Here is a 14756-nt window from a genome sequence, read left to right on the forward strand (position 1 = left end):
TACAAACAAAACAACAACAAAAAAACTAACAAAATTTAGCAATCCAACAACACATCTGGGAAGGAAAAGAGAGTTTTATGTCAGGATTGTGTTATTTTATTGCGCAGTTGACTGATGGGTTCTGGAAAAAGAGTAGGGAAAAATCAATCAGTAGATCTTCTGTTTTACATGATAGATATTTTTCCTTACAGAGCTGACTGCAGTCCTCACACACTGGACTTAATAATAGTCTCAGAGCAGGAGTTGCCCTGGTAACATACAAGTATGTGTCTAGAGTCCTGACGGTTGTGCCACATGAGACAGAGAGAGCAGTTCTGCACTCACGTGATGACTGGCAGTCTAAACAAATGTCTAAAGACAGTTGAGACATCATCTGCTCACAGTAAACTGAAAAGAGATACAGGACAGGATAATGACAAATGTAAATATAGTGAATACAATATGGGCGTTTACTATGGAAATGTTTTTGTGTGTGCCAGAATACACATTGGAATGCCCATCAATGGAGAAAGATGTTTTTTCCCCCCTAATGGTAAAGTTGCAACACCTACCAACAGGGCTAACTGTCCATGTTAACTAGCCAAACCTTGACCCTATGATATACACACAGAGCGCCTTTCAATTGGAATTTGGAATTGTGTCCTTCCTAGTCCTTCTGAGGCCTCGAGGCTAGACTCTTTCTCAACATAGAATGCTAAAATGAGATGGTCTAGTATTGCTGCTGGCTATGTTACCCTGCAGACACGGTGCAAAAAAATACTAATAAAATATGTATTTTGAAATATAATTTATATTCAAAATCTTTGTGATCTCCCAGTAATTTACATCACGGGAGGTTTGGCATTATGTGATTAATTTACAACACAACAGAAGAATGTGTGTGTGTGTGTGTGTGTGTGTGTGTTTTGTATTTCATAATGATCTCAAGCAAGCCTTCCAAGGATCCTTAAAATTTAGAAGACCTTTGACACCGCTTGATGATGTGGCAGCCGAGATATGCAGCCTTACCAGGACACAGCCTTCCTATTGAAAAAGAACTACAGAGACTAATGATTTAACCACGAGACACACCTGGAAACAATCACAACAGGAAAACAACCAATATAGGAACAGGAAACAAAAGACAACACTTCAAAATATAAGTCAACATGCACCCAGAATCTGTTACACCCTTCTCAAATATTGTGAGAGTCAAATACACTGTACATCAAACACTGTAAACATGACTATGATTTCAAGGCGTATGATGAAATAGTTCAGCCCAAAATGAATCCTGTCAGTCTGAGGGCTCAATCTGACACTCACTGCTTTATGTGTGGGTTTCAGTCTTCACATCATTCTCACAAGTCCTAAGAACATGGCTTTTGACATATGAATGAACACACACACACTCATTGTACACTAACATCCACCATCATACAGACAGATGAAATCTCTTTCTTGTGCTTCCCTCTCTTATTCTGTCTCCCCCAGGACAGCAAGTCCAACCAAGATCTGAAAACACATTTTCGGCTCTACTGAACAATCGACTGTGAAGGTGCAGAGATGCTTGTCCTTGCTGCTCTTTCTCGCCACCTCTCCACTTTGTGTTTGGACAGTCCAATAAATCTATATTGCTCTGGCAGCAAGCTGCTTACACCTCAAGCCTGCTTTTTAGACAACCTTTTTTAGTACAGACTTTTTCTCCCCCTCCTCCAATGCCAGCTTCCTGTGGATTACTACAGACAGATTGCATGCTCAGCAAAGGACACTGAGTCCACAGCGCGCTAGCACTAATGAGCTATCTGGCCCACTGATGGGGCAACCGCACATATCCACGTCAAAGTCGCTCAGTGACCCTCACTAATTGGGTGCTGGCAGAGAACATCTCCATTTGCCCAAGAGGCGTGTAGAGAAGCACACTACCTGAACGCGCAATGAGCAGAATAAGTATGCACCGTATTTATCACATAAACGTCACATAAGAAAACGCTTCCTGCAGCATGCTGTGAATTTTTTTTTAGCCATACTGCAAATTGTTGAAGCATGTTTCTACCTCAGAGTAAAAAAAGAAACATAGTTGTGATAAAGTTTAAATAAAAACAAAGTCATATTGTGAGATACACCGTCACACTGTTGCAACTGCAAAATTTAAAGTCACACTGTGGCATATATAGTCAAGTCACAATTATCTTTTTAGATATATATTTTATTAGAGGCAGAAATGTGATTTTTAAAAATACCATCAAAGAAGCAGAGCAATAACTAAACTGTGTTTTAGCAAATACATTATAACAAGCTCTAATATTTAAAGTAGGTCTATCTGTTATTCTTCTTGTTTTCTTTTTCTCTTATGAGGACGCTTCAGTACCCACATGTTCCACTCACCCTCAAAGCCACAGAGAAGACGCTCATCTTAGGCAGGAAGTGGCTGCTGAGGCCAAGGCTTTTCAGTGGCAGTAGATGGCAGTACAAAGGAAGTGCGTCACAGATCAGACCGGCTGAACTGTCTTGGAACACCGCAGACTGACCACATTCTAGAGTATCTATCTGTGAGAGCACATCTGTACATCACACAGGAACATAAACAGGTCATGCATCCTTGCACCCAGCGCTCACAAACCCTGCAAATATCACATGTTCAAAATGCTGTTCAGAAAGAGAAGAATCGGCATCAGGGTGAAGACTTGCAATTAATTAAAAATAAATAAATAACTAGACGTATCACAGAGTCCAGAAGAACATGAAGCAGCATAAATGTTTTCTACATTGATAATAATAAGAAATGTTTCTTGAGTACCAAATCAGCACATTAGAATGATTTCTAAAGGATCATGTGACACTGAAGACTGGCGTAATGACTACTGAAATTCCAGCTTTCCCATTAATGGAATAAATTACATTTTATAATATATTATAATGGTTATATTTGAAATTGTAACACTATTTCACAATAATTTGTATATATACAGTGGGTACGGAAAGTATTCAGACCCCCTTAAATTTTTCACTCTTTGTTATATTGCAGCCATTTGCTAAAATCATTTAAGTTAATTTTTTTTCCTCATTAATGTACACACAGCACCCCATATTGACAGAAAAACACAGAATTGTTGACATCTTTGCAGATTTATTAAAAAAGAAAAACTGAAAAATGCTCAGTATTTAGTAGAAGCACCCATTTGATCTAATACAGCCATGAGTCTTTTTGGGAAAGATGCAACAAGTCTTTCACACCTGGATTTGGGGATCCTCTGCCATTCCTCCTTGCAAATCCTCTCCAGTTCTGTCAGGTCCGTACCCACTGTATATATATATATATATATATATATAAATGCAGTTTTGGTAAGCATAAGAGACCTCTTTCAAAAATATTCATATTCAGTTTTGAAATATACACTGACATACTGTATTACATTAGAGGAAGCCAGATTTAAAAGACATTAAAGGGTAATTCAAATGCTTTAAGTCTTTTCAACATAATTTGGGTGTTTGGGAGCAGTACCTGGTAAATCCACCAGTGAGGGTCGAATCTGAAGCCTCATTAACAAGTGTCTGTGAGCCATGATGACAGCGAATGGAAACTCACACCAATTCCGGATAAAAAGAGGAAGAGAAAGAGAGAAACATAAACACATAGAAAGGGAAAAGCAGTGTAAGCTGTAATTAATGTCACACTCGTTAGCACGCTAAGCAAGCTGAGAACCAGACATCAGTTAGAACACTGACTCTTAGTAATACATTTTTACACACCCACGCACACACATCTCACAAGTTTGTTTACAAGCATTAAGTGCAGAATTACTTTCAAAAGTTACATTTATCTACTATTATAATTGTTTTTTATTCTGTTATTTTTAATAGTCTTTCACTTAGTGTTTTCCAGGTTTTAGTGTAATCACATTACAATACCTTTGTGTGTGCTGTAAAAGTCTGATAAACAGAGCTGAAATATGATCAATTACTAGATAAATGCTACTACAGTCTTCATCTGCCTGTCCAAGTACACAACATAATGCATAATCAAATTTATGAAGGATTAAATAAGCATTATCATCATGACTTTCTGAGAAATCACACAACAGCAAGGCCAAATGTAGTCCTAATAGCATAAAGACATGCTGGAGGAAACCCAGCTACAACTGCATCATCAAGATCGGTTAGTCCAAAAACCGGACTGTTACGTTTACATTTAAAGTGCATGTATACACATTTGTGTTCCTGCAGATTCCAATCTCCCTCTTTGTAGTGCTAATTTTATATCTGCTACCATGCAGACATGTGTCAAGAGGAGCTGGCAGGAACCTACAAATCTGCATAAGCAAATCTACAGGGCTGCAATGAAGACACTTCAGTAATGATCCACCATCTTTATGAGCTTCATTAGCCACACACACAGAACAGAGGAGCACCTGTGGCAAGGCTGAGCTCCCAGGCCTGGCACTCATGGCCCACCCAAGTGTGTGCAGGTTCAGGGCCTACAGCAGTGTTGCGCATCGGGGCCTATGAAACGAGAGCCCTTGATGAGAGACGAGTGGAGCGCTTTACTGTGTGTGAGAGAGAGAGCAGACTAAACCACAGCTCTACAGCAGGCTGTAATTCACCCGCCACTGAAACCGCCGACATTGCTGCTGCCACTGTCTGCACTGCACTCGCTCTTATATGCATGCACGCACACACACAGGATTTTCTTGTTTGTTTACGTAACGCCAAGAATCGGTCACATGCAAAAATGCAGCTTCTGACAGAAAGCAAAATTGTGATCCAGGGCGCTTGTCATGTTCGAGGGCTGCGATCATGCCTCGGAGATGAGGTTTCATTTCTCCCACTGACCTCTCAGGATAAACTAGAAAAGCCACTTAACTCTGGGGCTCAGCTGCCAAACCTCAAGAGAGTTAGTCAGAGAGGGAAAAAGAGAGTGAGACAGACAGAGAGTGACAAAAAACTGACACAGAAAAAAAAGAAAGAAGAAGTGGTTACTTGACTACAGTACAAGCAGTGTGGTTGTGTGTGGTGCTACACAACTGTTACATTTAATTTGTTTTATCACACTTTTTGCATGCAGGATCTTATAGCTATAGGGTTTAAAGAGTTTCCAAACTGGACCTTAAAAATGCCATTAAGTCAACATTTGGCTTTTATGAGTTTATGCCTGCTGGAATCCATCTATATGCTGTATATGATGTGTGTGTGGGTGAGTACACTTAAAATTGGACAAAATTCACTTAGCACATGTGTACATTTTTTTTTGGACTGTACGTAGCTAAAGCTACACATTTTTTAAGGTTAACACTTTACAATAAGGTTCAGTTTGTTAACATTAATTAGTGCATTAAGGTACGGCAAAAAAGACCATTGTCTAGTAATCATGTATGAAGAACAGCTTGCAAATCCCTTTCAAACCAAGGAGCTTTCTATTGGCCAATATGGCACATTTGAGCGACCGACTTGAATCTGTTGCAAAATCTGCATGGAAAAATCTTTCACCAGCACGTACAAATTCCCAATAACATAGATTCCTACTGAAATTATTCGATTTTGTCCATGAAAATTAGCAGAACATTGGTATATGTGACTAACTAATTTTTTTAAATATTAAAAATGTTTATAAAATTAACATTAATCAAGATTATTAAATGCTGTAAGATTAGTGTTCATTAATATTTCATTATAGCTAACGAATTAACTGGTAAATTAGGTTGGATTCAAATGTTCCACCCAAACTCCATGTGGAAACAAACCAGTGCATTTCATGTGATTTAATGGGCCTTTGAAGATATTTTAAGGGAGATAAGGCGCACAAATGATTCAATGAATACTCACATAAAACTGAGCTAGCTCACCCTTAGCCTTTTGCCACATGTTTATGTGTGTATATTTAACAAGAAGAAAGAAAATGGCTCAACAAATACCCCTTGGTGGCATGTTTGATTACCTTCCAGGCTTTAACAATCTGTAGTAATTTGTGAGCGTAAGAGCAAACATCTGGATGGTCCCATTACAGCTGTGTTTAGAGCACTCACAGAGCAGTGAGTGGGAGAGAGAGACTGTCCAAGCACATCGACTGAAATCCCCAAACACATACTGAAGCCATAGAGCACAACCTCATCCAAATTCACATCTACCCTGTGACCTCAACATCCTTCAGCTCTCTAAACTGTTACTAAAGTCTTGCACTGGCCTGTCTGTCTCACAGACCGGAAGTGAACCAAGAGTCCCTAAGGCTAAAATCACCATTACTAGTGCTAATAATTAAAGTTAGGGATTTGAACAAACCTCTAACCCTGAGTATTTCATCCCGTAGCTCAAATTGTGTGACATATGAGGCCTATGCAAAAACATGATGTCAGCAGCTGCTCTGCCTCCATCATGCGTGATTTATGAGCTCATCTTATTCCATCTCCTTCTACATTGGTTTCTTTTTTTGTATTACAAATGGACAGCCCATCTTTCATCCATCTCTCTTGCTCTCATTCTCCCCTAGGGGCTTTAATGGCTTGATGAGCGTAGGCTGAGTGGGCAGCAGTGCGATAGAGCTTTGTGACCTGCTAACAAACAAATACATACACAAACAGTCAGTCACACACTGCTTTCACCTCCAGAAGCCTTATCTATCAATCTCTATGAGCAGGTTTTGACTAGACACTGATAGCACTTCTCAGCAGCTTATTGCATGCGGCTAAGAACAAACACACACGTTGTTTTCTATGTCTGCACAATACAGACACACATTTAATAAATAAAGAATTGCTAAAAATGGATTCATGCATAAAATAGTATTTTCAACCAATTATTGTCCAATTTATTGTCCATTGTTCATCCCACAGTGAAAAAATTTACTACATGAACAACTATACAATTTCCATTTCCATCCAGACGGATTCCAAATCAACACACATAAAACATGTGTTCACTCTTTAAACCCATTTCTCACTGAATCAGCTGAAGCCAGAACAACTACTGACTTTGTCAACATAAGCGAATACAAAGAGAGATAAACAGAGCAGAGAGAGAGAGGAGGAAATTGCTACTGAGGCCAAGTGCATAGCGCCGCAAGCCTGTAAATCATCAGATTATAGCTTTTATGAGCACCGCTCGCGTGAAAATAATTGCTAATGTTCGGAGAGTAACCAATGGAAATCGAGGTAATGGAGCAGTTTATAAATTCTGATTGCTATACATGGAAGACTTCCAGCCCATCTACTTTGTTATTTACAGCCTATAATAAAAAATACTTAGAACTGCACAATGAGTGCATGACTGTTACGATCAATAATAATTAAAAAAATCTGTCGTAGCTTAGTTTCTGTTCTGTTATTTTTAGCAAGGCCGCAGGAGAATCAGCCTCTAAGTCCTAAATTAAAGGACAGCCTGAGTGAACAAAAAACTGCCCTTTATTTTAATGAGAGAATAAGTGATGAGAGAAAGAAAACATGTTTTTACATCACTGTACAGTAATTAGGAAATCATTTAAAGAGAAGGAAGACTGAACAGGGGTTAAACTAATAATTGCCTGCAGGATGCATGAGAGACTTTGTGTGTGTGTGTGTGTGTGTGTGTGTGTGTGTGTGTGTGTGAGACAAACGGATGTGAATATATGCAGAAACACACAAATACCACAAAACAGTTGTTTTCAATAGAACTCCAGCTTCCTACTGCCCTAGTTGGAGTGCGTTGGTCTTGCACAGTAGTTTATGCACAATTTCTCACACTCATCTCAGAGATTATGGTGTTCATAACAAGCTTTTCTCGGTCTCAAAGTGTGTCATAGCCCACACAGATGACACGCTGCTTTTCACTCGGAGGTGAAAACACCTCCTCAGTATTTAAATCATCTGTGGTTTAAAAAGAGAGAAGCACAACCGTGTCAGGGTGAGGTGGAGGACGTGTTTGTGTGTGTGAGACGGTGAGAGAGAAAGAGAGAAACAGAGAAAGGGAAGTGGGATCATTAGAGCTGTGTGGAAGGTTGCTGTGCATGTGTGTATGTGTGTATAAAGTGAAGAGAGAGACCAACAAAGGAGGAAACATGCAAAAGGTGAAATGTAAAAAAAAGCCAGTATGCAGCTAAAACCAGCTATGCTGACTGATGGTTGGTTTAATTTTAAGCTCATCTGTTGCAGTACACTCTTATTTTTACAGTACTTAATTGGTTTATATACACACACACACACACACAAACACACACACACACACACACATACACGCATACATAAAAGCATCACAGTTTCCACAAAAACATTAAGCAGCACAGTTTTTCACAGAAGTTTTTCAAGTGCCAAATCAGCATATTATAATGATTTCTGAAGGATCATGTAACACTGAAGACTGGAGTAATGATGCTGAAAATTCAGTTTTGCCATTACAAGAATAAATTACATTTTAAAATATTAAAACAGACAATGTTATTTTAAACTGTAATAATATTTCACAATATTACTGTTTTTACTGTATTGTATATAATTGTTTTATACATACAGTATATTTACATGAACTTTGCATGCATTGTGTGTCTCTCTCTTTTACTCATGCAGCATATCACAATATAAATCTGAACTATTTTCTACCACACAGGAAAACAAATGCTAAAAAACCTGTCAAAGTGTGCAAAAATAGGGCACGCCCACATAATGTCACGCAGGGGGAAAAAAACGCTTTTATGGCAACCATCACCTCATTCTGCCGTTCTAAGTGAAGATTTCTGTTTGAATCAGTATTTTTCCGTTGAGGGAGGATGAGGTATATCAGTAGGTGACAGACCTTTAACGACACTAAATACTGAGGAAAGGATGTAACAAAGACAAAATCACTATCGTGGGTTGATTTCAAACACGTACACAAGTCATTCACGCACCACAGCATTGCCTTCAACTCCTTATAACACTCCACACACACATACACACTCCAATCCACTTCTCTTTTTCTCACTAGACAAGTAGCGTGCCTGCTAATATGTGGTTGCGACCTATCTTCCTCCCCTTTCCTTTTTTCTTTTCTCTGCGTTGTTCTCCGTCTTTTGTTTTTTCGCTCAGTACATCGCGTGTGAACTTTACCCAAGCTGGTGTGGGTTTAACTGCCCCTGAGATGAAATGCGTGAGAGAGCGTGTTCACCAAACCTCAGACGATGATAAGACGTGTAAAAGCGTGAGAGACGGTGTTTATATGTGGTGTATGCATGTGTGGCATCCTACATCTCATGGACTAGTATGAGCAGAACAGAACTAACAAACAAACGGAGACTGCAAGAGGTGTCATGTAGGGCACAGAATGTGTATTTTTAGCTTCCACACTCTCCTGACAGCCCTCTATACATTCACACGCATCAAAAGCAATGACAGTGGTGGCAATATGTGCAAAATCCAATTTGTCACCTACACCTACACAGAGAGAGGTGCACAGCTCCTGGAACTGTAAACATCTGCTTATCACCCACACTGTAATTCTGAAAAAGAGAGAAAACAGCATTTAACTCTCAACAGAAAAAAATAAAGACTGAACGTAGAAATACAATCTTAGACTGATAATGCGCAATGAGGGGAAAATGCATTGTGTATATGCCCTCAGTTGCCATGACAACACAGAGCAGCAGATCATTTTGTGTGGACAAGTCAAAGGCAACAAAGACAGCGGGAAAGACATGAAAGGGAAAAGAAAACACATGCAGACAGCAGCTTGTAAGAAAGAACATCAATAATTCAAGCAGCTGGTGTGATAGAGTGAAAAGAAAACCAACTGCATAATCACATCACACCGGTGCAGTTTACACATCAAGCTGCTAACACGTTGATGATTGTACCCCAAAATCAGCCACTGAATGTGTTTATGTGTGTGTTGAGTTCAGAATGAAACAAGTTATGGGTTACGCAAGTTATGGGAGATTTGGGTTATGAGTTAAGTGTGGTAAAGTGTGAGTCTGAATGTTGCAAAAGTACACAACAGAGAGAGAGAGAAAAAAGCTTGCAGAGGAGACAGCATGTGGTTTCTGGTCTGTGAGGTTTCACAAGAGCAAACGTCTCTCTTGCTCACTCAGCACTTATAGATCATTGCACCAAACCGCAGCTGAACCTGTGAGATAACCTTCACACAAACACACTCTGGAGGAGAAAAACAACCTTAAAAATAATCTTGTGGCTATACCATGGTACATGACAAGATGATCATTTGTGAGAAAGAAAGGGAAGAAAGATGAGACGAGCAAGTGCGAACTTGTGCTTTTGTTACTTTGACCAAGATAGGTGTTTGACACAAGAGTGTGTGTGCGTGTGTGTGCATTTGTGGTGAAAGTAAGACGCTTTCGCAAGGGGAACTGGTTTTTTGGTAGCCTCATTATTTCTGCCGACACGATGATTCTCACAACCACATCTTCTTTCTTATAGAGCAACAACCAAGGCCGGAAAATAAAAAGCACAACAGTACAGCGTTTCATAGTTTTTGTGATGACGCAGAATCTGTTATTCTGAGTTACAAACAGAAAAAAAAGCACAGAATGTGATTCTCTTTCTGATGCTAATCTATCTGAAGATAGCACAGTTGGTGGATGTGTTTACATTAACAGTGTCACTTGGTTTGGCACAATGTCAGAATGAGTCAGATGATGCTAAAAATATCAAAAAAAGTTAAAGGTTACTGTTCACAAATTATACGCTCAAGAAGACTTTAGTAGCATAGAATATATTACAATTAATACAGTCATCTGAAGACATTTTTATAGAGCTGTTCAGTCAGGATGTCAATTTGTAGGCCAACTTGGAAGGCTAATTCGCCATTGGTTCTCTTGAGAATTTCCTTTGGGATTTTAGAAAGCCAGCTTTGGATTTTTGAGTAAAATAAGGTCTGTCGTTAACATTAATTTAACATTTTGTTCTACAACTTCAATTACGCACAGTCAAACCTCAAACGTGAAGCCACTGTGTGCGTTTTTTAATGTAAACTGCTATATATAGACAACAGCAGTTGTCAGATCATCAAGCATGCAAACTCATAAACTTGGGGTTGTTGTAGTGTCATACACCAACTTATGTCATGCTTTTCCTTATCAGCAATACAACTTTGCCCTTATGATAACTACCTAGCAATCAAATTGTATCAAATTTAAGGCCATAAAAAGTCTTAAATACCTTAAATGGTATAAGAAAGTCTTAATTATGATTTCAGTCTTACATTTGGGGACGACAGTAATACAGTCTTACATTTGGGGATGGAAAGACTAGAATCACGATATAGCTGGATTAAACTTTAAAAGGCTATAATTTCACTGAATATATGGCCTATGAGCGCTGCATGTTTCAAAGTCAAAACATGGCGCAGGTGTTTTTATATGAATGTATCTCTGAAGGGAACCGACTGTTTTCAGAAAAGTTTTGATGGCATTTTCTTTTCATCTTACCTATAATGCCTGATGAAGTAGCATTTATGAGCACAGTGCACAATGGGAAAGTTAATGTGCCTTCTAAAAATCTAAACAATGAAGACAGTAATATTTGTTTTAAATTATAAATATAATAATTTACATGTTTGACACATCCTTCTCTTAAAAAAGTTTTAAAGGCTGAAATGTGATGTGTATCCTTTATAAGACTTTTTTTTTTGTGAAAGCCTGTATCTGAACTGTAAATCGTGTCATTCCCACTCATACAGTGTTCATTTTACTTGTTCAGGTCTTAAAAAGGGTCATAAAAAGCTTTAAATTAATTTTTAACGTAATTTTTTTATGTAAATAGTGACATTTAATTCCTTCCTTTTGTTGATATTTGTGTTTTGAAAATGTTTTTATTGATGCTTTTTTTTTTGGAAGCTTATCAACTATCACACTGTGTATGTCAAGCATAATATAAATTAAATGAAATAATTAAAAAAGATATAAATAAAATTATGACCTGACTGTTCTCACCCAAAACCAACCACCATGTCAGCTCTGTCAATTGAAAGCAAATTTGCTACAACTACGCAAAATATTTATGAACACTTTATAGCATGGTGTGATGAGTTGCACAACAACTTATTGGGTTTTAATATGCTACAATATACCTGATGAAGTGATCGGTGACCATTGTGCTTTGTTAAGATGTACTCAAATTCAATTCTGGTTGGGTAATGGAGATGTCAAAGGTTTAGCGCAAATTGCTGTCAAATAATCCCCCACACCCATGCTAAACTTCTTAGTAAAAAGAATCTTGTGTTTGGCTTTAAGTTAATTGCTCAAGGTGAACCATGCTTGCACATTCACCCTCATTAATGACTGCTTGTAAAATCACATTGTTCAAAATCATATAATAATTATATGACCCAATCAACTCATGCACACATATTCCTGACATGTTAATATAATGTCATGTCTCTAAGCTTCGATGAAGTTGCTTATTTCATGTTCGCTCTTGTCTGCCTCTGTGTTTTACACATGAGCACTGACTTGTGAAGCTGATGTAAAAGCATGAAAGAGAAGTTACGATACAGACAAGCAGAGAGAAAGAGTAAGATTGAAACAAGCGTGCAACTGCTCCATGATGAAATTTGTTGTAGACTAGCAGCAAGGGGGCCCAATTTCCATTGCGGAGTGAGTGTAGGATGAATCAGGGAGTGTAGCCTAGAGTGGTTGTCTCTCCCTAGGGTTGACATCCACACCTGCAGGGGCCTCAGCTGTGAGCTCCATCCTGCTGCTGTAGCCTAATCTCTTTAATCCAGAATTATCCCAGCAGCCATCCACTCACTCCATCCACACTTAATCCCCCCTAATCCCACCAACTCCACACTCACTCAGCCAGCTGCAGACACATCGCTATCCTTATCACTAGCAGGGAATGTGAATGTGTGTCAACAGCTTCTCTCATGCCTTGTATCATCAAATAGTACATGTATGCTTCTCAAACAACAGTGTTGTAGATCTGACCGGAGGAGTGATTGTATTTCAGATAAATTCAGCATCTTTCTAACTAATTATCTGATATGCATTAGCAGTGAGGTTTTAATGTAACTCTCAATATGCTGGTTACCGAATCGATTCATTCAAAATCTGATTAATTCAGGAACAAAACAAGTGAGTGTCATTATGCGTGAGTCATTGAATCATTCACTCAAATGATTTGTTCAAAAACTCTGATTCTTTCAATAGCGCTGCTACTGTGTTGCTTGGAGATGTGCAGTGATTAATTATGCTTGGGCTTTGTTTTGAACTATTTTTTAGTTTTTAAAATGCTTCCATCTTGCTGCACTATTTGTCACCGTATCCTTTTCTCTTATTTCTTGTCACTGTCTGAGCTGTTTATAGGAGGCCAGCAAGAGAAGAAAAAAGAGAAGGTGAGAGACAGATCAGATCAGATCAGATCAATTTGTGTCATATATTAACAGGATGGAACAAGATCTTCCACTTTCTTATTCTCACTTCATCTCATTCTGCTGGGAATGACAGGTCATTACGTTTTTACTTCTTGAATCAGCTGAGTGGAGTGTGACAAATCTGCACTTACTTTGTGCATAGAACTTGAAACTATGTTTTTTTATTTCACTCCTTACCATAGAAGAAAAACATTTTAAAATACAGTAGGCGCTTAGGAACTCCCAAGATATTTGCTCTATTGTGAATGTGAAAAAATCTTGATTACACCCTAAAAAATAACCCTAAATGTTATTTTACTGCAGGGCAAGTTACAACTTATTCCGCCTGTTGTTGTTGTTTTGACATTGAAATTCTATCCTCTGTACCCCTGCTGTTTATTTGTCATTATCATTATCACATCTTGGTTGACGAGAAAAACCACTCTTGGTAATTAGGTGATTAATTACTAAAGTGACCCAGTGTGTACTGGAGTACCACAGATGCATAATGAGACATGTGCTGTTTATTCATACTAGCGATAACAGGCCTTGGTGTCCTCTAATGGTCTGTTTTATAATGGAGCCGCTATCAGCTGAGAACCTGCTGCTGAGTTTATCCAACTACTCTCTAAATAGACAGTGTTTTCAATGGAAAGTGAATAGTTTGAATATGTATAGAACATATTAGATCTGTTATATAGAATCTAAGTATATTTTTACATTGTTCATTGTGGCCCTCATTGTTTACAATTGTAAAAAAGATGCCAGCTGACACAATATATGTCTGTTTCATGCTTTGTCGTTCAGACTTCATAGCTTTGTGTCACTTTTTTCTTTCTTTCAGACAGATTGTGATGTTCTGCAGTCATGATCCTATAGCTTCACATTAAGTTCTCTAATCATCATCAGTGTTGGGTGTAACTAATTACTAAGTAATTAGTTACTGTAATTTAATTACTTTTCCCTTGAAAAAGTAAAGTAAGGGATTACTGTTATTTTTTCTGTAATTTAATTACAGTTACTTCTTATGTAATTGAACTTAATACTGTGTATAGACTGTAGAACATTTATACACAATACAATAGTGGATTTAACATCAAAAATTTAAGTCTAACCTTAAAATGCATGCTTTTTATGTACCCTTCTCACTTTAAATACTTTGGTGAGTTAATAAGAATATTGGTAACACTTCCATTGTCCATTGTCCAATTCCCACTATTAACTTGTTGGTTATTAGCATGAATATTACTGAGATATTGGCTGTTTATTATTACTTAAAAAGCACATGTTAATGTCTAATTCTGCAAGACCTTATTCTAAATCCTTAATCCTACCCAATTCTTAAACTTAACAACTACTTTACTACGTATTAATAAGCAGTAATTAGGAGTATTTTGAGGCAAAATCATAGTTAATAGTAAGAATTGAACCCTAATCTAAAGTGTGACCAGAATAATTTATGTAGTTAT

This window comes from Sinocyclocheilus rhinocerous, unplaced genomic scaffold (assembly GCF_001515625.1).
Source record: "Sinocyclocheilus rhinocerous isolate Xijiao unplaced genomic scaffold, SAMN03320098_v1.1 scaffold225, whole genome shotgun sequence".
Classification (NCBI taxonomy): domain Eukaryota; kingdom Metazoa; phylum Chordata; class Actinopteri; order Cypriniformes; family Cyprinidae; genus Sinocyclocheilus; species Sinocyclocheilus rhinocerous.